The following is a 24638-nucleotide window of genomic DNA, read 5'->3' as shown; positions in this document are numbered from 1 at the left end:
TTTGTAATAAAAATGTTTAGCAAAACTTGATTCTGTATTATTTTAACAGAAAGTAAGAAGGTAGAATTTGGACAAATTTTCATTTTAAGAGAGGCTTCACCTTCTTTTGTGGAATGTATGTAAGTTTTTCTTCCCATAAAAAATCTTTCATATTGATTGCTTTCTTTACCAATGACAACCTTTAGTGCCTCATATATATAATATTAAAAATACGGATATTATATTTAATTGCTGTGGTAAAGTTTAGAAATTTGTTTCAAAATTAAGGATCATCTCCCTCATGCATAGCTCTGATCCAGTATTTGGTACATTTTTTCAGCTCTTCCAAGTCTTTTTTATTTAAATATTTTGGATTTCAAATGTTTCGGCTTGAGCATCCCTGAAGAGACATCATTTGTCAAAATGCGCATCTGGTGCATCAAAATTGGTACCGTATATGATTTTCATATGCAAGAAAGATACTGATCTGTTCGGAATGCTTGCTAAATGTCCAGGAACAAAACAGATTGAAAAAGTACACTGTTCAATAAAATTTCAGTATGTATATATGTAAAAGGTGAAGACTGATCGATATGAAAAAAACTACAAACTATACAAATCTGTGAGAAGGGCATAAAACACGGACCCCCGAAAATTCCAGAAGAGAGATCAAGTGCCTAGGAGGAGTAAGCATCCCCTGTAGACCGGTCACACACGTCGTGAGCCTCATGTATTGATCAGATAGACGGAATATTCCGTAGTCAACTTAAGTTTAAAAACAAAGACAATTCGTATGAATTGTATAAGTGAAAATACGAGCAAATAATAAGCTATATTCACTAACAAAGTCATTATTATGACTATAGAATTAACGTAATGCTGACTTTAAACAAGGTTGTTGAAATCCCTGTCATATAAGTTATCTGTCGGTAGCCTGCCTTGGTTTTAAAAATTGATCGTTCTCGGAGCATGCTCTTGAGTATCGAATAAGCTGGGAAACATAAACACCATATGCAGGTGATAGCAGAATAAAATTCACTGTAAAAATTGTTTTTAGGAAATAAACACTTCTGTTACATGTTTAGATCTAAACGTGTATAGAATTGTGTTTAACAACTAAACACTTATGTCTTAACATATCTAAACGCGTTTAGAAATTAAACACGTTTTACTGTAAAATGCAGAGTTATCTTCCCGGAAATCACACACATATATTTGAACGTTAATTTAAGCGGCTATCTAAACAAAGAAAACACAACAAGCTAAGGTGATGTATCAAAGAAAGTTATGACAACCCAATTCAAGGGACAACCATGAAGAAATAGTGAAATACGTGAAAGGGCATCTTATTACTGCAATACATTAAAGGTTTGTTTTCTTTTTCTTTGCATTAATTTAACCACGATGAGCAACGTAAATAAAGTTGACTTGGGATATCTTGAATTCGTTCATAGATTTGCAGGAGAGGAAATAATACTGTTAGTAAATGTCATTAAAATCATCTATATTTATATCAGTATAGTTTCACTAAAACTTGAACAATTTTGTTTTTCTAAGTAATGTAAAATATCAGTGATAGTGTACTTTTACTACAATCTGGCTTTCTTTCCTACAGGTACTGTAGTCCAGATCGAACTCAGAATATATACAGCTAGCAGAGTAACTGATGTCATCTTCAAGTGCAATTTTGTTGTTCCATAATCAACACTTTGAATTTTCATTTTGTGGAGACTACTGAGTTAATTCGACAGTGTTTACAATTATCCTCATGCATTCGAAATGGATTTATTTCTGGCAGTTATCGATGGGATATAGTCTATAATATGTGTCGTTTTGGGACTTGCTGAAGGTTAAAAAAAAATTGATATTTTTGTGATTGACATGGAGAAAACTGCAGCCGATTCAAATTATAAATGATTATAATAAATATAGATATGATTACACATTTTGTATTTTTAATTTAAAAATTCTTTAATAAAGCCTTTTAGAAATATTCAAAAATGTTTTGATATTAAATTGTCAGCTTAATATTTTTTCTTAATAATTTTGAAGATTAAAAGTTTGTTATGTATGTGTTCGTTATAAATTATGTGTCATTCTGATTGCATTGTTGAGATTAATTAAATCTATACAGTTCTATCTCCTACATTATTTGTGTAAATTAGGTACATTGCACAGTATCCATTTTATTGCATAATTAAATACATATCCCAACGTTCTGTGCCATTATGGAAGATAATCAATATCGGTTACATATTTTGAAAATTTTGACAATTATGCGCATTGAAAAACATATACTTTTTGTGCCTAAATTTACGAGACGGTTTTTCTGCAGGTACATATTATACTTATGATGTGTTTAGATATTAAACACTTCTGTTGTTATATGTTTAGAATTTAAACACTTGTGTTTATGTATTTAGATATGTTTAATATCTAAGCACACCAGTGTTTAAATTCTAAACACTTTCTAAGACATGTTTAGAAATATTACATGTTTAGGATTTAAACATATAAAAAAGGAGGTGACAACAAAGTGTTTAGAAAAGTGTTTGAATTGTAAACACATTTTTTACAGTCTATCTACATAAATAAGAAGAATTGACAGTGGAAATGCTAAAGTCATCTCGTTTGGCAAACACTTGGCCCTTATCGTCTATAGTCAGTTAAATATCCAAATATGAAACAGATGTGGAAGACTCTGTGGTGTCTTTTACATCGAGTTCACTGGTATATATGAGTCGACATATGAATGGAAGGAACTTTTGTTAACTGATAAAACATCGTCGAGATATCTGAATGTCGAGTTGAAGGTCTGAAGGTCACAGCAAGTGTTTTCTCCTCATGTAGAAGTGTTTGAATAAATTCTGCTTCATAGGAATATAAAAACAGATCGGCTAATAAAAGAGCACAATTAGCTCCCATTGAAATTCGACCAGTTCGTCGGAAGATCTGGTCTCTAAAGACTACATTGATGCTGTTAATGAGGAACTACAGCATCCTTTTAATATCAACTTCAGAGTTCTTGTGTGTAGAATCAGATTAATTTTTCACTAATTAATTTTTAGCACACCTGAGCTGAAAGCTCAAGTGAGCTTTGATGATCACCCGTTATCCGTCGTCCGTCCGTCTGTCCGTCCGCCTGTAAACTTTTCACATTTTCAACTTCTTCTCAAGAACCACTGGGCTAATTTTAACCAAATTTGGTACTAAGCATCCTTGAGTTAGGGGAGTTTAAATTGTTAAAATAAAGGGCCAAACCCCCTTGCAAGGGGAGATAATCAAGAAAAGGCAAAAAAAGGTTTGATCAATAAAAAAATGTTCTTCTCAAGAACCACTGGGCCAGAAAAGCTGAAACTTATGTGGATGCATTCTCGGGTAGTGTAGATTCTAAATTGTTCAAATCATGACACCAGGGGGAAGGGCGGGTCCACAATAGGGAATCCAAGTTTTACATTGAAATATATAGAAAAATCTTTAAAAATCTTCTTCTCAAGAACCACTGGGCCAGAAAAACTGAAACTTATGTGGAAGTATCCTGGGGTAGTGTAGATTTTAAATTGTTAAAATCATGACCCCCGGGGGACGGGCGAGGCGACACTAGGAAATCCAAGTTTTACGTTAAAATATATATAAAAAATCATTAAAGATCTTCTTCTCAAGAACCACTGGGCTAGAAAAGCTGAAACTTATATGGAAGCATGCTGGGATAGTGTAGATTCTAAATTGTTAAAATCATGACCCCTGGGGGCAGGGCGCAGCCACAATAGGGAATCCAATTTTTATATTGAAATATATAGAAAAAAAATCTGATGAAGAACCACTTGGTCAGATAAGCTAAGACTTTTGTAGAAGCATCCTGGGGCAGCGTAAATTCTAAACTATTCAGATCTTGACCCCTGGGGGTAGGGCGGGGCCACAATAGGAAATCCAAGTTTTACATTGAAATATATAGGAAAATTCTTTAAAATTTTCTCTTCAAGAACCTCTTGGCCAGTAAAGCTGAAACTTATATGGAAACATCCTGGGGTAGTGTAGATCTTAAATTGTTAAAATCATGACCCCCGTGGGTAGGGTGGGGCCACAATAGGTATTACAAGAAGATTGTCTGGTGAAGAACAGCAGGGCCAAAGTTTTTCAGGTGAGCGTTTTGGCTCGTGGGCCTCTTGTTGTTTTTGTTGAAGACCAAGCCCAAAATATGAAAATTTACGAGTTTTATGTTTATTGAAGAATCAGTTGTCTATGATATCCACCAAATGAGGAATGGAGGAATGGTTGTATAAAGTGTAGAAATGTCATACTTTTTCATGTTAGTGACTTTTTAGGTCACCTTAGTCACTCATGTGACATATTGCTGTCTGTTTTTGTTAGTCGTCGTTCGTCGTCCGTTGTCCGTCGTGCGTTTGTCGTAAACTTTTGAACATTTTCGGCTTCTTCTCTTGAACCACTGAACCAGTTCCAACTAATTTTGGCCTATAGCATCAATGGGCGAAGGAGTACAAAAGTTTTGAATTTCATGGTCCCTGTCCCCCTAGGGCCTGAGGGGTAAGGCTAAAATCCCATAATTATATCCTAATTAGTTCTATCTTAAAAATCTTCTTTACTCGAGAACATCGAGCAGTCAAACTGTTAAATGTTGACATGATTGTAATGAACATTAAGCCCTTTACCAAAATCGTGAAATTTATGGCCCCAGAATCAGGGGTTCTGAAGTTGAAGTGGGGTTCTTATGATCATACATTTAAAATGCATAAATTCTTTAAAAAATTTAAAATTTAAAATTTAAAAATTGAAAAATCTCCTCCTCTCTCTCTCTCTCTCTCTCTCTCTCTCTCTCTCCCCAGTATATTAAGTAAATTAACTAGGTGTATGGATGCCTCTTCCAAATTTAAGAAATTTCTGTCCCCAGGATCAGGAGATCTGGTGTGGGTTTGAGGTCTGTTAATTATATAGTGAAAATGCACTATTTCTTTGAAAATCTCCTTCTCTGCTCCTGCGTATTACGCAAAGTAGTGCATGCTTACATGTACAATGAGCAAAGGTATCTCTTCCAAAATTGTAAATTTCATGACCCTTGGGTCAGCGCTTCAGGTGTTAGGGTGGTGCTCTATGGAATATATACAATGTACCGAAAATGCATTAATTCTTTGAAAAATCTTCACTGCTCTTGCGAATTAAGCAGAAAAAACTATGTGCATAGTTGATTTTGGTATCAAGACAGGGCTTTTTTGAATATATCGTGAAAATGCATTATTTCTTTGAAATCTTTTCTGTCCCTGGGTATTTACCAAACATCTTAGTGTATGATTTTGATGAGTAAAGGTGCTTCTTCTAAAATTGTGAATTTCTCGGCCCCTGGGTCTAGGGCTTCAGGAGTTAGGATTGCGTTCTATTTATTATAAAGTGAAAATACCTTAATTCTTTGAAAATTTTATTCTCTGTTCCTGGGTATTTAACAAAGTGCATTGCTATGATGAGCAAGTTTGCCTCTTCCAAAATTGTGAATTTCATGGCCCCTGCTTAATGGGTTCAGGTGTTAAGGTGGGGCTGTGTCAAAAATGCATTATTCTTTGAAAATCTTATTCTCCGTATCTAAGCATCTGGGAGGCAAACAGAGTACAAACGTTGTAATAAGCGACCGTATTTTTATCAGATTTTTAGAAATTCTCGACCACTTGGTCAAGTATTCTGCTGCTAGGCAGGCCTCTATTAATTTGTAGTAAACTGAGAGAAGCTATTCCATTGCTATTCATCTTTGATAATTAATCACTGTAAATAATGTAATTAAAAGGTCAATTGAATAAGAGAATTATACAAGATTTTTTAAATATATATAATATAGAAATACCTTTTTTTTTATCTGATCATCTGATTTCTGTCTCATATAAATAATAATAATGTGTTCTTTCTGTCATGCAATAAAAAGTGCAGGGTTGTTTGGACACCCATCACCCAAAATTATCATTCCTTGTTCAATTTTTGATAGACCACTTGCACATTTTAGCATGTGCTCTCTTTGGCATCTGTAAGGAAATAAAAATAAAGAACTCATCTGATATAGAAAAATTTTTAGATTCATTTTTCTTCGTCAGAACTCTATAAACTGTGATGTTGAAATGTTAGTGTCTTATTAACGTCTCTTACGATAAACCTGGCAATTACTGATATCGTGTTGCTCTCGGCATCGACATTTTTGCTGTCTCATACAGATTTTGGTCGACCAATTCAACTTCTTCAACGATCTTGTAACAGTCCTTTTACATGGATTTCTTAATCCCTCTGAAGACTATACAGCGTAAAAGATATGTCTTTCCAGATATCAAAAACACATTTTTCATATTGATTCTTTAGCAGTTTTTGTAATGAGGCGCAGATTCACATAGGTCTTTATTTTCATCTTCTTGGCAGAGACCATTTAAAAACAGTTTTCTGTTCATTGTTGTGACCATGCTCAAGTAAGAAGGCAAATATCTTTACAAAGACCATAGGGAAAAGCATGGGGTTTTCAATGATTAGGAGTTCTTAAATAGTTCCTCTCGACTGTGAAAAAATAAAATTAAGTGATCCTACATTTATTATGATAAACTGCATTTTTTTTTTTTTTGAACGACCTTCGTATACAAACTCAAATCGGCCTGGTACATATACCTTAATTATTTATTTTAGTCACATAAATTTAAATTTATAAGTTGATAAAGGCTTACATCTGGCATTTTAGTGCTATATGAATTTCAGAGAGATCAACATACCTTATTATTTTTTATATAGAAGATATACCTACATGTAATAGCACATTTAATCAAATGAATATGATCAATGAATATAATTTAATATATTTCTGTTTTACCATTTTAATCAGAAAAGTAACTAAAAAGTAATCAGAATTATATGAATATTTCAGATTAATTGATTAAATTATAATAAAATGTAAACAGCAAAAATGCATGATTACTGGTTACTCATGATTACACCGGAAACTATGATAAAATACAGCTGATAACGATAACCTCACATCTGGTTTATAAATATATATGACAACAACAATCGTAAGTAGAAATGTTGAGAAGATAGTTTTTATCTGTAGGAAGAAAATGGTAATGACTGGAAGAGTAATCAAAAACCGAGAAGTTAAAGTACATTTGGGGGCAAGGCTTCGATGAAAAGATTATGAACTTTTTGTCCATAAAATTTAAATAAAAAGAAACACAATAGTTCCTTTTTTTTTAATTATTCAATTTATAAACAATGTTACAACAACGGCCAATAAAAGTTCTGTAACTTGTCGATGGAATTGAAAACATGTTCAAAACGTACACAAACGTACACATATGGAAACATCTAAATATAACAATGAATCTATCTGGAGTGGAAGATTTATTCTAAACAAGGTGAAATCCGTTGGATCATATCACATACGCAATTATAGAATTTGTGTTAAACGAAGTTCAACAATAACCCCCTTCTCCATACACCCACAACATAAAAGCACAAACAAAGTTTTCCAATGCCAAGCAAAAATAATTACAAACACAATCACACAACATACATGCAACAACCCTTTAAGAGATACGGTAGATCTGTAGTTGATTGATTTTTCCAGCTAATGTGGATCAATCCCTCGTAAACAACCATTTGAAGCTACTTATTTAATTTCTCCTTCTCCCATTTGGTTATTATTTCTTTTGCAAAAGAAGGTGTTTAAGAAGTTCAAAATTCCTGGAGAAGTAGAAAAACTCAAAAAAATGAAGAAGTCTTGTAAAGACGTCAGAAAAGTAACAATAAAGGAAAAAAAATGAAATCTGCAAAAGACCATCCAACACCTGGAGAATCCATACTGTTCCAGTCAGACTGAATAGTTTGATTGCAATAAGGAGCTCCGATTTGTTTTCTTTCGATTTTCGGATGTTTTTAGCAAATCTGATGTTAAGAAGAGTAAAAATAAACAAGACAATATTAACCGTACAAGTAACAGTTAAGGGGGCGATAAAAGTGGCAATGTTTTGAATGAAATTTTCAACGAAGCACAAGTATTTACCGTATCCGATGTTCCCTTGTAAAGAAATCGTGGAAGTAATATTAACACCGATAATTATTAAAGGAGTAAGATAACAAAAGAAAACATAAAAGGTGAAAGTACTTCTTATATTTTGACCACGATTACTCGCATTCTGTCTGTACGTTGAAAAGGTTCTGAACATATGAAAAGAGCAGATAAAAAGGCAACAGCAAAGGGAAAGCCAGAAATAATGTAAAATAACACCCGTTATCTTACAAAGCAAAGTCGACCTTTGTAAAACATTTGCTACTGTATAAGTTATTTGCATACAAAAAAGAGAAAAAGTTGTGTTCATAATATTCAAACCAGGGAGTGTACATAATCCGGGAACTATCATGTAAAGCACAAACAAGGTCTACAAGGATAAAATACTGATAATGTTTAAAACAGTTGTTAAAGTTTCAAGTGTGTTAGCATAATCATGATCAAAATCATTTATGTACGACTGGCTGGATCGGACACAAACTCGATATTTGTAGTCATAATCTAAAACAAAGTCGCCAATGTTAAAGGTTTCCTGGGTTTTCTTTACAATGATCTGACCGTTCGTGTTTTCAGTTTTTACTTCGCTTTTGTTAAATATTCTCTGACGACATAAAAGTAAATTACTTACAACAACAAAAGCTGAGGGATATGGAAATTCTAGATATCTATACATGCGAGAGGCAAATGCTGCATATGCATCGGGAAATAAATGTTCTTTTGATTTCAGAAGTTTGCTTATACTGGATAATCCTTTACCTTTTAAATCGATCGAAATATTTTCATGCCCTTGTTCTTTAACATTTATAGACACGTTGGCAGGAAAAGCTAAAAGATCTCTTTCCACCTGGTCCCTGTCAAAGTGTTTAAAATAAGACAAGCCGACATACAAATTGACTTGGAGTGTAAAATGAAAGTATCCCTCTCTAAGAGTGATTACAATAGGATATATTGGTAAAAAGTAAAACTCACTCAAAACAATTGCTTCAAAAGCTGGAAACTTTTCATTTAAGTGTTTTCTCACAGAATTAGCAACTGAATTAAAAATCTTGCTAGTATCATTGCTTATCGATGTGACGTTCAGTAGACATAATATAAACAGTAAATAATTAATTCCTTTTGGGTACTGAATGACCGGTTTGCACTTCCAACCAAAATCTTCCCAGGATAGCAGATGTCCATCGTCTGAAATAAGATAACTATTTTTAATCCAAGGTTTCAAAGATATTCTGATTGACGTTTTCCAGCAATACCATGTCTGACCCGATCTTTGTCAACAATTATACGAGGGGCATTTGAAAAGTTCTGAGAACTGCTTGCTAAAATATTTACCATTTCACGGAAGTTAATAAGATTGACACCTATTGACGTAATTTTCTTACATTTATAACTCAAAAATGACGTCAGAATCTCGAATGTTTGGCATACTGAAAAGTCGCGTTTTTTGTCCACATGAGAGGATTGAAAAAGTGCTGTCAAAGACTTATTTGAAATGATATTTCAAAGAAAATTTGCAAGGAGGTAGAGTAAGACTGTAAGAATGGGACGGTAAATTAGCATTTCCATCTTTTATTTTTTTGCGTGGTTAATAAGCACGGTAATGTTATCATAGGCGTTCATAAAAGATTTTTATTAATACGACATAGCTGGATTTTCAGTCAATTATTTAGCTCTCCACTCTATTAAATAAAAGATATTCTATATAAAACTGATGTGTAACAATGCTGTTTTCCACAAATGTATCTTGAGTATCAGGACCCTTACCGTTTACGAATAAGACGTACAAAAGTCTTCCCCCGGAGTTATTTCCGTGCGTATTTTTTCATATTATTTCAACTTCGGCGATCCAAAACTCACTATTCCTTTTGACTTAAAAAAATACATCTGAGTTCCATTACCATGTACAATCTTATTTATTTTCCATGATTTAAAAAAATCGAACATATCGAGTTACAGTAGGGTCAGAACTACACCGGCGCCATTTTAGTTTTTACGAGAAAATATAGGACACCCTTAGCTTAACCTCTCTTGAGGTTTAATCGTTCCCGCAAAATTGGTTAAAACACCTGACGAATCAATGCCAGCCAACTCTGTAACACCATCCACTATTCTCCTGTGATTGTCAACTTTGTGATTTTCTCACAGCAGCGTATTTTTTACCCAATATACTAGTATTGCGTGAGATTCGATAATAACATGCTACGTTTGACACACTCCTAAACCATCTCAGAACTATAGGAGCCCTTGAATATAAGTTCATATGATAGACTTAAGTCTGTGAAAAATTTTTTCCAGCTGGCAGTTGTGTCCGTTAGTGTGCATCCGAGTAATGAACAAAACTGGACTTTAAAATTTTACTTCACTGAAATTGTGTCTCTTGTTACGTCATTTTTATGGTCAGTATGCTAGACATTCGAGATTCTGACGTCATTTTCGGAGTTATTACGTAATAAAAATTACACAATTTTTATGGTTAATATGGTTAATATTTTATCAACCAGTTCTCAGAACTTTTCAAATGCCCCTCGTATAACCCCATATATAACAATTATATAGACTTCCCCAAAACAGCTAGAACAACGTTACTGCAAAGCATTATAGCTTTAGATTTATTCAAATAGTGATAAGTCCTCTATCAAAGGCAGAGAATACATCACTAGGAAAATTGTGTTGGAAAAAATAAGATCAAATTTCCCATGTATAGTTTGTGTTAAAATTATGGTCCCTGGAATGAAGGTTACAACATTCAACAAAAGACCTTAGAGGTAAGACAAAAATACATTACATTTAGAATAACAATTGAGTTAATTATACTATTCATTTAAATCTTCCATGTAAAATTTTACCCTTAATGTTAAATACATATGCATAAACTGTAGTCAGGAGGTTATAGGGTTATAAACTTTTCGAAAATAAGGGCTATATAAAAGGATACATAGTTTTCTTCACATTGCACAAAAAGCACTTAATTCAACAATAAAATTTAACCATTGATTTTGTCTTATAGATACAAACATTCAACCAGGCACTCGGACAGAAAAGTACATAGTGTTTGAAGGTGTAAGGGGAGTTTTCCAGTTTGCACTAATGCCTGGAAGCCGATTACGCAGACAGAAAACAATAAGGCCATCTTTAAAAATTGTATGGTTGCCCTCTCCCGACCGACTGCCTAAACATACCCGACTCAAAACCTTTTTCAAGCTCTAGGAAACAATAACTTTTTTTGAATTTAGCATATTGTCTTATATGCATAACATCTTATTTATCGATTTTCTAACATCATCGACAAATATACATCTAAAAAAACTTATATCTTTTAAATATGCCTGTGCTTACATTTATTTTCAAAATGTGCAGTTAATTAGTTCACAAAAGCATGTTGGTGTAAAAAGTTTTTTTCTGAGCTGTACGTCTTCTGAAAACAATTATTAGTAATGCATAGAACTGTGGATGCGTGGGCATATAAATGTAAATCATGCAAATAAGACTTCAATCGTGAATTTTGATTTTTTTTTTTATGTTACCTTGATTTTCTTTTCCAGGAGTTTCAGATTTCTAACTATCTTTGGAAAGAACAATTCTCTCATTAAAGGTTGTAAATATTTTTCGTCTTTCCCATACATCGGCATACAGTTGGTTCTGAACGTGATTGTTTGTTTTGTCTGTGCCTCATTTTCCTCACAAAAGGAACAAAACTGGTTTCTGAACGGATGAACAAATGGGTGATTTCTAACGTCTGGTAAAGTCAAGCAGGCGTTTTTGAATCTTACATCCAAGATAATTGAATGATTACATGCTTTTATGTCACCATATTCGTGTGTATTACACATACGACAAAATTCGTTTTTAGAATTACCAATGGGCATAAATGCTTGGGGACTTGAACTTTCACACATCCATTTCACGACTTGGTCTCTCTCATTTCGTGGACATTTCCACTTTGAAATTGAAGTTTTCTGATCACATATGACCAGTTCGGACGTGTCATACAATATGTCGCACATTTGAGTTTTAGCCTGATGCATAAGTTGGCTAAAATTCATCAAATAAAGGAAATTTAATTGCTTTTCACAATTAATGTTGAAGTCGACAATTTTATAGGGATCGTGAAATAGAGTTTCGTCTTCTATCGTGTAGTTTGTATTACAAAGAAAACAAAAAAATATTTCTGTATGTTATGTTTCTTGACAAGATTAGAACATGATAATTTTGAGAATTTTCTTCGCATAACTGTTTGACGTTCTTATACTCTATTGATGATTTCTGTTTCAATATGTTTTCGTAGCACCTTGAGACAACAAGGATGCTTCCACTTTTATGTGTTTTTGAGAACGGGGACATACGGTCGATGCATTCCACTGGATGCAGCATTGCTGTGTCAATGCAACAAGTGCACTTTCCAAGAAATAAACAGGAATATGAGCAATCACAATTTTGCTTTGAAGTGATGTTTCGAACACTCTCCGGTAAGAGATCCTGTCTACAAAGACGCTGAGGGTTAATTGCTGCAATTGTATTTGAAAGTTGGCTAAGACTGACACTGTCATTCTTTTCCATAGCTTCAAATGAAAAATGAATGTTGTTTTTTTTGTGAATCTCTAATCATTCTAAGAACAGAATCACTTCCAAATGTTGCATTTAAAAATTTCAAGTAATTTTTTTTCTTTTTTATAGGAATATACATTTCACTTGCAACTGTTGAAAAGTCAGAAAAGTGATAACGAAAGACCTACTCGCATGCACTACCATGGCAACGCTTAGAGTCCGAAATATTTAGATTCCCTACAAGAGAGTTACACTGGAAACAGTAGAAATTTTTATAAGGATATGTTAAATTTGAAATAGAACTTTGTTGACATTTTTGAACCATTTCATTGTTTTTTAAAGGACAGGAGTCTATGACAGGCCCAGGTCTCTTCATCTTTTTCAATTTGCACAAATAGCAGAATATATTCCTATGAAGCCTAAATTGATTGACGTAAGAGGATGAACAAGCAATATCTAACTCTTTAAGATCTGGGCAAGATTGAGTGAAATACTCATCTGGATGTAAATATACTGGCTGAACAATTTCCACCATATTATTTGGGGGCGAATAAAGAACAGTTGTTTTGTAAGCTTTTGACAAGAATTGTAGTTGTTCATAAGATTCAATGAAGTTGATGAAGATCACTGCATCGGGGGTTTTATCTATCGACAAGTTCCATGTAACTAGATTTTTTTCGTCTTCTCCGTGACAATATGCACAGAAAACATTGCGATACGAATAATTACTAGCAACAGAGCTAACTGGATTATTAAAGTCAAAATCTTCAGAGGCATTTTCACAATTTTGTATTTCTACGTCTGTGGAATATTCCGGACATTTTGTGATTATTTCGTACAAGGGCTTGATCACTAATTCTGATTGCTTTTCCATATGAATGTGAGGGGTATCTAATATGGCTAATGGTCTTTGAAAGAACTTATCAGGACAACACTTCAAGTCTTGAAAGCAAGCTTCTTCACAGGAACATGGCGGACATCGAGATAGTATAACGTTCGGATCGTAATTTGTCATACCTGGCCAATCAAAACACAGGTCTTTCTCTCCACAGGCTTCGATATAGATTGTCATCAGCCGTGAAATATTGAACCCAGATGTTTGACAAATCAAAAACGTTAAACAGAAAGCAGATGATTGGAACATTTTCCTTATCTGTATTTTTTTTTTCACGTTGAAATCTGAAATAATCGTAAAGCATGTTTAAGACACTCTGTGTGCTATATTTCACATTTAACGTAATTCTACCCTTTTGTGATGTCATAAGTTTTTAACAAAATCTTTCATTGACTTAATTTCGTGTTCAATAGAAATATATCTTTTGTTTTTTTTATAGGGCGTTATTAAAATATTGTTTCATTAAAAGATGTTTTTAAAAAAACAAAAAAACAAAAAACAAAAACAATATACTATAGTTAATTATTTATTCAATTAAATTCAGGCCAAGGGCAATAACTCATACCTCCTACATATATCTTTATTCATGTTTTTTATTATTCTTTTATTATACATGTATATTGGTTTTCCTGATATCCACAGTAAATAAGTAATTATTTAACTTAAAAAGTTACAAATAAGTGGAACTTTATAACCATAATAATGTCATTCAAACCGGTTTCAAGATTTATTTTTCAAAATGCTATTAACCAAAAAAAAGAAAAAAAAAAAAAAAAAAAAAGATGTTATGCAAACCAGAGAGACACTTTGGGATCACTTACCCGGCGTATTTCCGTCCGTCTGTCACACCTTGTATCTTGAGAACTGTTAGAGGTAAGAATTTAATATTTTGGATATATAAAGCTTGGCACTATGACTTTATTATTTTCAGTTTATTATGAAATTGTTCAAAGAAACGGAACGGTATCCAAGTTTCCATAAAAGGGGAATTAAAATGATTTCATGTACAGTATAGAATTGGTAAATGATGTCCCTAATATTTTTTTTCTGAAAAAGAAATACATGGATTGTAGACCTCTTTGGCATTTTTCATGTTTTGATTTTATATCCCCTCCCCAAAATCAGGACTCCAAAAGTGTTTGTTCGCCCTTTCTGGACCGACTATCGATTTCCTAAATCAATTTGAAGCTTCATTTTTAATTACTCAAATAAATGATATTTTCAAGAGCTATTGTTCCTAACTAGTGGAGAGTTTATTTAAAGATAAAACAAAGCCCCTCCCTTCAATCCATAAATTCCTAAATGAAATGATGAAACATACAAATATATTTACTTATATAAATACATAACAATTGTAGTTAACTTGAAATGCTTTAAATAATATGTCAAATTCTAATCAGATACAGTCATTCCTGTGAAATGCCGAGTTATATAAGTGCAAGCAAATAAAGAATATTGAAAATGGATTGAATGTAGTCCTCTTAATATAAATTTCATAGTGGTTTGTCTGAAAGCTTTTTAATATCTACCTCTTCTCTTACAGCGTATCAAATATGGGTAATTTAATTTTTTTTTAATGAATCTGATTAATGTACAGTACATGTAGCTTCAAAATTAGGGCTCATATAAAGTATACGGTTTTTATATAGCAGTTTTAGTTAAGTATACTATTGAAAAAAGATAGTATCCTCATTTACCACCTTCTTCTCACTCTCAACAAAAGAATTTTACTTTACCTGTTAGTGATCTTTCTATTCGTTGCAAAATGATGTCCACGTTTCTTTCTAGACGAAGCAAAATAAATTTAGTTGTACTGAATCAATGACCCAAAGAATTCTGATCAAACGTTTAAAATATTTTATTTACAAATTGTCCAGACGAGGTAACTAAAGAAAACGATGCAGGGTTCGTATAAGGTTCAAATATAAGAGGAATTTATACTTAGGTACACCATACTCACCATGGATACATCCTATGACAAATGATCAAAAAACAAGGCGTATTAACAAAAAAGCTCTCATACTATTGTATTAATGTAAAGATTAAATAAAATAAATATCAAAATGATCATTGTCAATGGTGAACGTTATTTCAAAAGTGATTGCAACCTGTGTTTGGTTTTGAAATGCACTTTCAACTACTTTTGAAATACATGTAATTACTTCAATAGTGAACGTTATTTCAATAGCTGTTACGCTGCCGCAGTAAATAATTCAAGGGCTGACAAAAAGATTTTTAGGCACTTGTCCAAGGGAAAGTGCATGGTCCAAATTCACTTGCTCCATCTGAATATTTGCTTGTCCCACCATAAACTATTATCATATTTATAAAATTATTATCATATTTATATATTTTTAGAAAATGGGATACGATACTTAGTAGATCATGCAAACACCTGTTCAAAGCTTTAGATCTATGACTTGCATATGGAGTTTATTTTTTTAAGTCACTTGCCCACGGGCAAGCGGTTGATAAAATTCCACTTGCCCATCCTTAAAATTCACTAGCAACGGGCATTGGGCAATGGTATTTGTGAGCCCCTTGACCACTATTGAAATAATTATTTCAACAGTGGTCGTTATTTCAATAGTGGTTGCAACAGTGCATAAAAATTTATGATATTTCACCTGCCGCTGCAATAGCCATTAAACGTCATTTGGCGGAATTTTGAATTAAATTGAGTGGGGGTGGGGTGGGGGGTTATGACTGCTTTATCGCTAATGATAGATGATCAATGCATAAAAACAATTTCAATCATGGTTACGTCATTGAATGTCTTGGGGCACCGAGCAGTTATAAAATTATAAAATGTCTGCAGACTGAAAAATGCCCAAAAGACACTAAATGGTTTTTAGATGCTGTTTTTTACATATTAATAAACAAGAAAGAAGAATTTAATCAGACGTACGTCAATCTTCAAAGTACACAATAAATTTCAATCTGTCCGCGAACTTTTCTAGCAACCTTCGTATATTACCAAGCATATAATACGTGTAAATTGGGGAAAGGTAGTTCCTTTTTCCGAGTTTTTCCGATTTATTTTTCTTTGGTAATTTCGCATAAAAACTTGTACATAACGGTCAGATTACTTAATCCCCACATTTTGTTTTGCCAAGAAAAGAGATACCCCCTCTCCCCCAACACACACATACAAAATGACTCATCAGTTTGGAGAAGTTTCTTTCTTTCTTTTCTTATCAAAGTATTTCAGACACTTTTCATGCTTTTATTGCTGCCACTTCAAGTTTTGTCTTATAAACGCTACTACGTCCCTGATTATTGAGATAAAATACCCAATCTACATTTTCTTTCGATTTATTTGATAACTTGTCAAATGCGTCAGACTGTCTTTCGATCACCTCAAGACGAACATTTATAGCAGATCCACGTGACTCCGTAAACAACGATGTACCTATCATAAGGAGGACAATACTTTTAAGGACCCTCTATACACCAATGAAAAATGTTTTTTAGGCTCTGAGAAAATTAAACCATATAAAGATATAAATATTGAGTTTATCTTTTTAATTTTTAACATAGGGTACCTGCCATTTATCCCCAGGAAAAATATTCTAAGACAATGAATTGTTGGTGAACTGAAATCACTGTTGCTTACTTAAATGGCAAAAATACATGCAAATAAGGTGTTCAATTAATTCAACTAGACCAAATGAAATGTTTAGAATGTTTGAATTGATTACAAATTGAATAATAAATTTAGATTCCAATTTATTTCATTTTAGATCTAAGGGCGGATCACTCTAACTGCATAAAAACACCATGGAATTTGAATTCTTTAGTGTGCAGTGTATAGAGGGTTCTTAATGGCTCAGTTGACATTTTATCAAAAAATCGAAAAATTAGCAACATAAGTTTCTAACAATATAATTTTCATTCTTGGAATATATGATTTTTTTTTCAAGTGAATATTTTCACACTACTTTGGTAGGTAATAACAAAAGCTTTATTTTATAGCTGCTAAACTTACATTAATTTGTATTAAATGAAGAAGGAATATTCGTTTGGCGGCAGGGGTCGTCCACTAAATTCTATATTGAAAAAATGAGATTGTTATCAAAGGCAAAGAGTCATCTCTCCTTGATTTACCAAATAAGTCATATTATATGGAAAAACGTAAAAACATGCATAAACTTAGAATATAATTCAAGTAATAAGTTTTTGAAAACGATTCGGAGGTTTGTTGAAAAAAAGTATTCGCACATTAATAAAACTAATCCGTAGATGTGAATATCAGACAATGTACATTTATTCCCATTATTTTGAATGTAAATTGTATGCATACATGTATTCTACATGGAATTTTCATAGAGTGTTGGGACACGGGAATCCATGATGGAAAAATTTCCATGTTTATTAAAATTTTGGCAATGGAAGGTTAGTTCAAATTATGAAATTATTATTTTGGGACTTTCATTTTCCATGTCAGTTCCATGTAAATACGTATACTTGTCATCAAACTCTACTTACCAAGAATCTCAAAAGCTACAGCGAAGTAGGCAAGGGCTGACATGTAAATGCATGTCCTCAGGAATATTTTTCTCTCGTCTGTGTGAACTACTGTGATTTTTTCCTTTTCTATATAATAGTTGCTAGACTACAGATACTTATGTGATCATCCTACCGGACATTTCTGTCATTTATGAAAGACTCGGCGTCAAAAAGTTTGGTTATAAAACCAATGATATTAAAGGATGATTCTCAAAAAGGCCATTTTGCGGCCTAAGATAAAATCACTTAAATACATGTATGTGATTTGATGTAACTTTTATCATTTCATTTTATGATTCTGATGTTTGTTTTTAACATCGATCACATAAGTCGAGTGATTTAAAGATCACAAATAGCCGTCAATAAAAGAAAAAAATTGGGTTTGGTCTATATTACATCAAATTTCTGTGCATGTTTCTAAAAGTAAATGATAAGAAATTGTTTATTCATGTCGAAAACATATCAGATTTAAGTAATAAATGCGAAGATTGTTTAATTTAAGGCTGAAGACATTTTCATGATACGAATTTCGATGCATTCACATTTTTCACATTTTGAATTTAAACTTTTACAAAATGCACTCCGCTTGATGTTGAAAAATGTTGAGTGGCAATATATATATATATATATATATATATATATATATATATATATATATATATATATATATATATATATATATATATATATATATATATATATATATAATTCAAAAGTATTTAAAAGATGATGTCAAACAGTAAAAATAATCATAAAAGAAAAAGAAAGTGCACAGTTTCCAAATTATTTAACACAAGCGCTTTCTGGATTTAACATTCCTTCTTCAGGTGTACATACTTTGAACTGATTTGTTTTGTTTGGTAACATTAACTATTACGTCATGAGTGTCTTTGCAGGGAAGGAATAAATCCATGACGTCATAGTATAACGTAAAAGTTAGGGAAAATTGAATTGGACAATAAATCATGATTTTCTCAGTCTCAATAAAGAAAGTATTTATATAACTTATTTATATAAATTTTATATTTATATTTATTTATATAACTTTATATTTATATTTATATAACTTTATACACAACCATTCCCCACGATAAATTAAAGTCCAGGCTTTTTGATATCATTGACAGCTGCTTTTTCAATAAAAATGGAACTCGTAAATATACTTACCTTGTCATTGGTCATTTGCAAAATTATTTTGTTAAAAAACATTCTGATTGTACACACAAGTACTCTGAAGTTGACATTAAAAAGATGCTTGAGTTTCTGATTGACAATATCTATGTGGTTTTTGGAGACCAGGTCTTCCAACAATCTATTGGAATTCCTATGGGTACCAATTGCGCCCCGTTGTTAGCAGACCTTTTTTTGTATTCATATGAAGCAGAATTTGTCCAAAATCTTGTACGTGAAAAGAAGAAAACACTTGCTGTGGCGTTCAACTCGACATTTAGATATATCGACGACGTATTGTCAATTAACAATGGCTATTTTCATTCTTATGTCGATACGATATATCCTGGTGAACTTGAGATAAAAGATACCACAGAGTCTGACACATCTGTTTCATATTTGGATATTTTACTTGAAAAAGACGTTAATGGTAATCTAACAACCAAGCTTTATGATAAACGCGATGACTTTAACTTTTCAATCGTCAACTTCCCTTACTTATGCAGCAATATACCTTCATCACCTGCATACGGGGTATATATCTCTCAGTTGATTCGATACGCAAGAGCATGCTCTACGTATGTACAATTTCTAAAACGAGGTAAATTATTGAAAAATAAGTTGATGAAACAAGAATATCAGCTGTCTCGTTTAAAGTCATCATTTCGTAAGTTCTATGGTCGATACAATGACCTTGTCAGCAAATACAATTTATCATTGAGTCAAATGCTGACTGACGTTTTTCATACTAATTGTTAGGCCATTATTTACACACTGAATTGTCGACGGATTTTTCCGTTATTTCCCGATCATGACAAGGAGCACACGGCGGGTGTGAGCGGTCGGCAGGGGATGCTCACTCCTCCATGGCACCTGATCCCACCTCTGATGTTTGGAGGGCCGTGTTTGCTCTGCTCCTATTTTGTATTGTATAATGGACTTTTGAGCTTGAATACTGTTCGTTATCTCCATATATTTCATTTAAGAAATTAATTATACAAGAAAGACATGAACTTCGCAGCATTGTTAAGGCGTACTTCGAAGAAATCAACAGGATATAAACATGCGCAAATACATACCTTTTTAAACTGAATTTATTTTTGTAAAGGTACTATATTATTTTATGACTTTAACATTCTTTGAATTAACATTGTATACCCCGCTCTGTACCGAATTTGGTTTGGTCACGTTATTTGATAGTCACGTGATAAATGCATGTAATGTGTACTGTATGTAGGTCACAAACAAATTTCAATATCGCAAGGGCATACCCTAGTTAAAATTAAAAATTAAAGTAATAGATTGTTTCTACATAACTTGTAGTTTATGGAAAGTGCTGCTGCTTTAAATAGAATTCACATTTTATTAGTTTAAATTTCAAGTTATCTGGCTAATGTCGAAATATGTGTGACCTTTACCAATCATTTTATGTATTTATTAAGTTATGCTATCGATTTCAGGAAAGCAGCAGCGCTTTTCAAGTTAAGGAATATGTCCGTTATGTGTATTCAAAAAATGGTCAAGATCTATTAAGTGTATGCCCTTGCGAAAAGGCGATTTAATGAGGCACCTCGGCGTGAAACATGCACACCCTGTAGACAAAAACACGGTAGAATTAATTCAATACATTCTCTCGATATTTTTTTAAATAATGGCACTAAACAAACGTTTCAAATTTGTATTAATGGTCTACCTAAGATTTGCAAATAATATTCTGTTTAACAATAAAATGCATTTTTCACTGTGAAAAAATTACTTGATCCGCCTCTCACTGCACATAAAATGTGTCAAACTTTACCATGATGACGTCATGTCGACAAGTGCATTGCGATCAGTGACTTGTTTATATCTTGCTGTGTGGGATTTAACTAGCGACAAAAATGAATGCAGTGGTAAGTTTTGATGTAGTTCATTACTCTTATGCAGTTTAGATTTGCAGATTATTTCATTTTCTGTTATTGCGAGGAATTGCTATAATTGTGTGATGTCACAGTAAACTTTTCCCGTAAAAATTAGGCCCCGCCCCCTTTATGCAGCCTTAACAGAGCTGCGTTATCAAAAACCGATACACAGTATCAGTTTTGATGGAAATAGATTTATAAAGTAGTTCTCTTTTTAACTATTCTCATTACGGCTGAATCGTTCCTAAGTTTATAAAGTGGAAAGACACAGTAGTTTCTTTGAGAGCAAATGTCGTTCACTGAATGGCGTGTTTCTGATGCTCGGATTATTGATTTGCTGACGGTGGACGCGCATGCGGGCGGTAAATTGGGATCCGGTTTGACCGAGGAATACATCTAACTGCTTTCATATTTAAACGGTGGTCGCCATGTATGACGACCAGCTTCTGACTTTTCAGTTTGTCTTCATTCTTGTTGGTCTACCAAACGCCTTTTCCAGCAGATAACCAGTCGGGCCATCCTCGAACCTCTTTAACAAGGTATAAATCTGCGTCAGAGACACATGTTCGTATCGTTTCATCGTGAACATCTCTTTGAACATCCCTTCTAAATTACAGAAGGTGAGTATTTCCTTGTAATAATGCACACATTCTCTAGTTACCAGAGTTACAGCATATTCTCCTTCCGGAGTTCTGTTTACCTTAGCAACGTCTGCTACGCCCCTTCGCTTCCAGAGTGGTGTACCTTTTATTTTTACTACTTCCCTACGTAACCAGGAAGTTCCAAATATCGCATTTGTTTATTTACTTTTATACAATAAATTATAATATGTTTCTATTATACAAAGACTTTCTCTTAAATTGTTTTGTTGACTGTCATAAGGTACAGAGCCCACGTATTATTATAACGAAGTGCTTTAGAGTATAGGAAAAGTAATTATTTATACCAGGTTTAATACAAACATCTAGACACAGCATATTTTCGTTACAATAATTCTGTGTATCGGTTTTCGATTTCAATGAATGGTGTTTCCATGAATACTAAAATTAGAAATTTCTGTGAAATAATTTCCAAATGCTACTCCTCCTGCAGTTTTAGTCTGATTTCAATATAACTTGTCACACGAGTAGACTACATTAGGATACATAATTCTTTGTATCGGTTTTCGATTTCGATGAACGGTGTTGCCATGGATACTTAAATTAGAAATTTCTGTGAAATAATTTCCAAATGCTACTCCTCCTGCAGTTTTAGTCTAATTTCAATATAACTTGGCACACGAGTAGACTACATTAGGATACATAATTCTTTGTATCGGTTTTCGATTTCGATGAACGGTGTTGCCATGGATACTTAAATTAGAAATTTCTGTGAAATAATTTCCAAATGCTACTCCTCCTGCAGTTTTAGTCTAATTTCAATATAACTTGGCACACGAGTAGACTACATTAGGATACATAATTCTTTGTATCGGTTTTCGATTTCGATGAACGGTGTTGCCATGGATACTAAAATTAAAAATTTCTGTGAAATACTTTCAAAATGCTACTCCTCCTGCAGTTTTGGTCTGATTTCAATATAACTTGGCACACAAGTATACTTCACTAGGATACATAACTCTGTGTATCGGTTTTTGATTTCGATGAACGATGTTGCCATGGATACTAAAAATAGAAATTTCTGTGAAATACTTTCAAAATGCTACTCATCCTGCAGTTTTGGTCAGATTTCAATATAACTTATCACACAAGCAGACTACACTAAGATACATAATTCTATATATTGGTTTTTGATCTCAAATAAAGGAGTTACCATGGTTACTAAAAATAGGAATTTCTGTTAAATACTTTCAAAATGCTACTCCTCCTATAGTTATTATCTGATTTTAATTAAGGAATGTTTCTTAGTTCTGTGTGAGTTATTGGTGTATAACACATACTTGTCACGTAGACATATTTAATGAAGCGCGCTAGCGCTTCATGAAAATATGCCTACGTGCAAGTCTGTGTGATTTACACACCAATAATTCACACTAAACTTTAAACATTCCTTATATTCACATTTTACATGTTTAAATGCATCAAAACATTCAGTTATCAACCATATATGACATTAAGGAACCCTTCTTCTTCTTGGCATTTTATTTTCTAAGACAAAACTGCTGTTCTTATATTGATGCTACCAAAGATGTGTGATGAATGCATTGAGTCCTCGCAACACCCAGTTAACCAAATACATGGATTCTATGTCACTCATACGGAAAAGTGTCCTTCTAAAAGGTCGAGGAGAGAATTCCCATTATGAAACCATCCAACCAATAATTGACTGCTTCTGATGCAACCTTTCGGGCCACCATCGGTATTCAAAAACTTCAAACCTTGGCAAAACGGTGTTCAGTGCACGTCGGGAAATTGGTTTTCCGGCAAGAAGGCCATTTAAGGGTCTTGACATGACACCAAACATTTGTCAATTCCACTGTATTGGGAAAGATGGCATACTAGATATACTAGTAATAATTAGACAAAAGTTCAATTATAACTTACAGTACCAACCAGACCCAATCTGACAAAGCGGTCCCAGAGCAGTCCCACAGCGGTCCCAGCAGTCCCAGCGGTCCCAGAACTCAGTCCCAGCAGTCCAAGAAAGCAGTCCCAGCAGTCCCAAGGGGCGGGGTTCATTAATTTAATGGGCGGAGCTTACTCAGAAATGAGATTACCAATAACCAATGTAACTATAAAAGGCAGTTGAAATTGATAATCCATTTCTTTCTGAGCAGTATCAATTCTCATGCGACAGTCATTTTTGAACTGTTAAGAAAAATCACACTACGCGTATAGAAACAAATAATAAATACTGAACAAAGAAGACGTTCACACCTACTAATAACATGAATATTTAAACACAGTTCTGTGGTATATTAATTTTTCACCAAAATAAATCAATTTCCTAATTTACTGTGATTGATATTGGTTTCCATATTTATATATTTATTTTTTATAGAAAATTAAACTCGAGTTATTTATTTTCTATCAAAACTAGCTTTAAATAGACCTTATAATTATAGAGCAAGGCCGATTTCCATACTATACCCTGAATGCAGTTTTCTTAAGCACTGGAGCTTTTGAAGAATTCTTTGAGTATTATATTTCAGTCATGATTATTTTCACTGACTTTTTAATTATCGTTAGATTATCTATGTAACAGAAAACAATAATACTTTTATTATATAAACGTTTGAGTGTACATCTGTAAATCACGAATGGAACCCTCAGATTATGTTCAAAATTAATTAATCCCGAAATAAATTTATACACATTTATTGAAACAAAGATTTTTTGCAGTATATAAATTGAAATTAGTGTCATTGTTGACCAGCATGTTCAGTGATGTGTAACACTGATACCCAAATAACATGCATTGACTTTCTGCTAATCATGCCCGAAGGCGATTGAAAACTCAGGTGTTGACACCATTTTATACATTTGTATTGCTTTTTATTAATCGGCCAGGAAAACACAAACAAAACAAATAAGAAATGTCACAATTCCCAGTATTTTAAAATGTTTATAAATTTACTCTTTTAATAACTTGTTTATAAATC

The 24638-nt window shown here is 33.0% G+C and overlaps 1 pseudogene; it reads right to left on the bottom strand.

Annotated features, from left to right (window-relative positions):
• Positions 1–7143: 7143 nt before the first annotated feature.
• Positions 7144–12137, bottom strand: LOC133194030 (protocadherin-like wing polarity protein stan; annotated as a pseudogene).
• Between the last annotated feature and the right edge of the window lie 12501 nt (positions 12138–24638).

The sequence above is a fragment of the Saccostrea echinata genome, unplaced genomic scaffold (assembly GCF_033153115.1).
Source record: "Saccostrea echinata isolate AGI-Se365-2 ecotype Australia unplaced genomic scaffold, CSIRO_AGI_Sech_v1 ptg000028l, whole genome shotgun sequence".
Lineage (NCBI taxonomy): Eukaryota > Metazoa > Mollusca > Bivalvia > Ostreida > Ostreidae > Saccostrea > Saccostrea echinata.
Note: the sequence above shows the minus strand (reverse complement) of the source record. Positions and strands in the feature narration are given on the sequence as shown.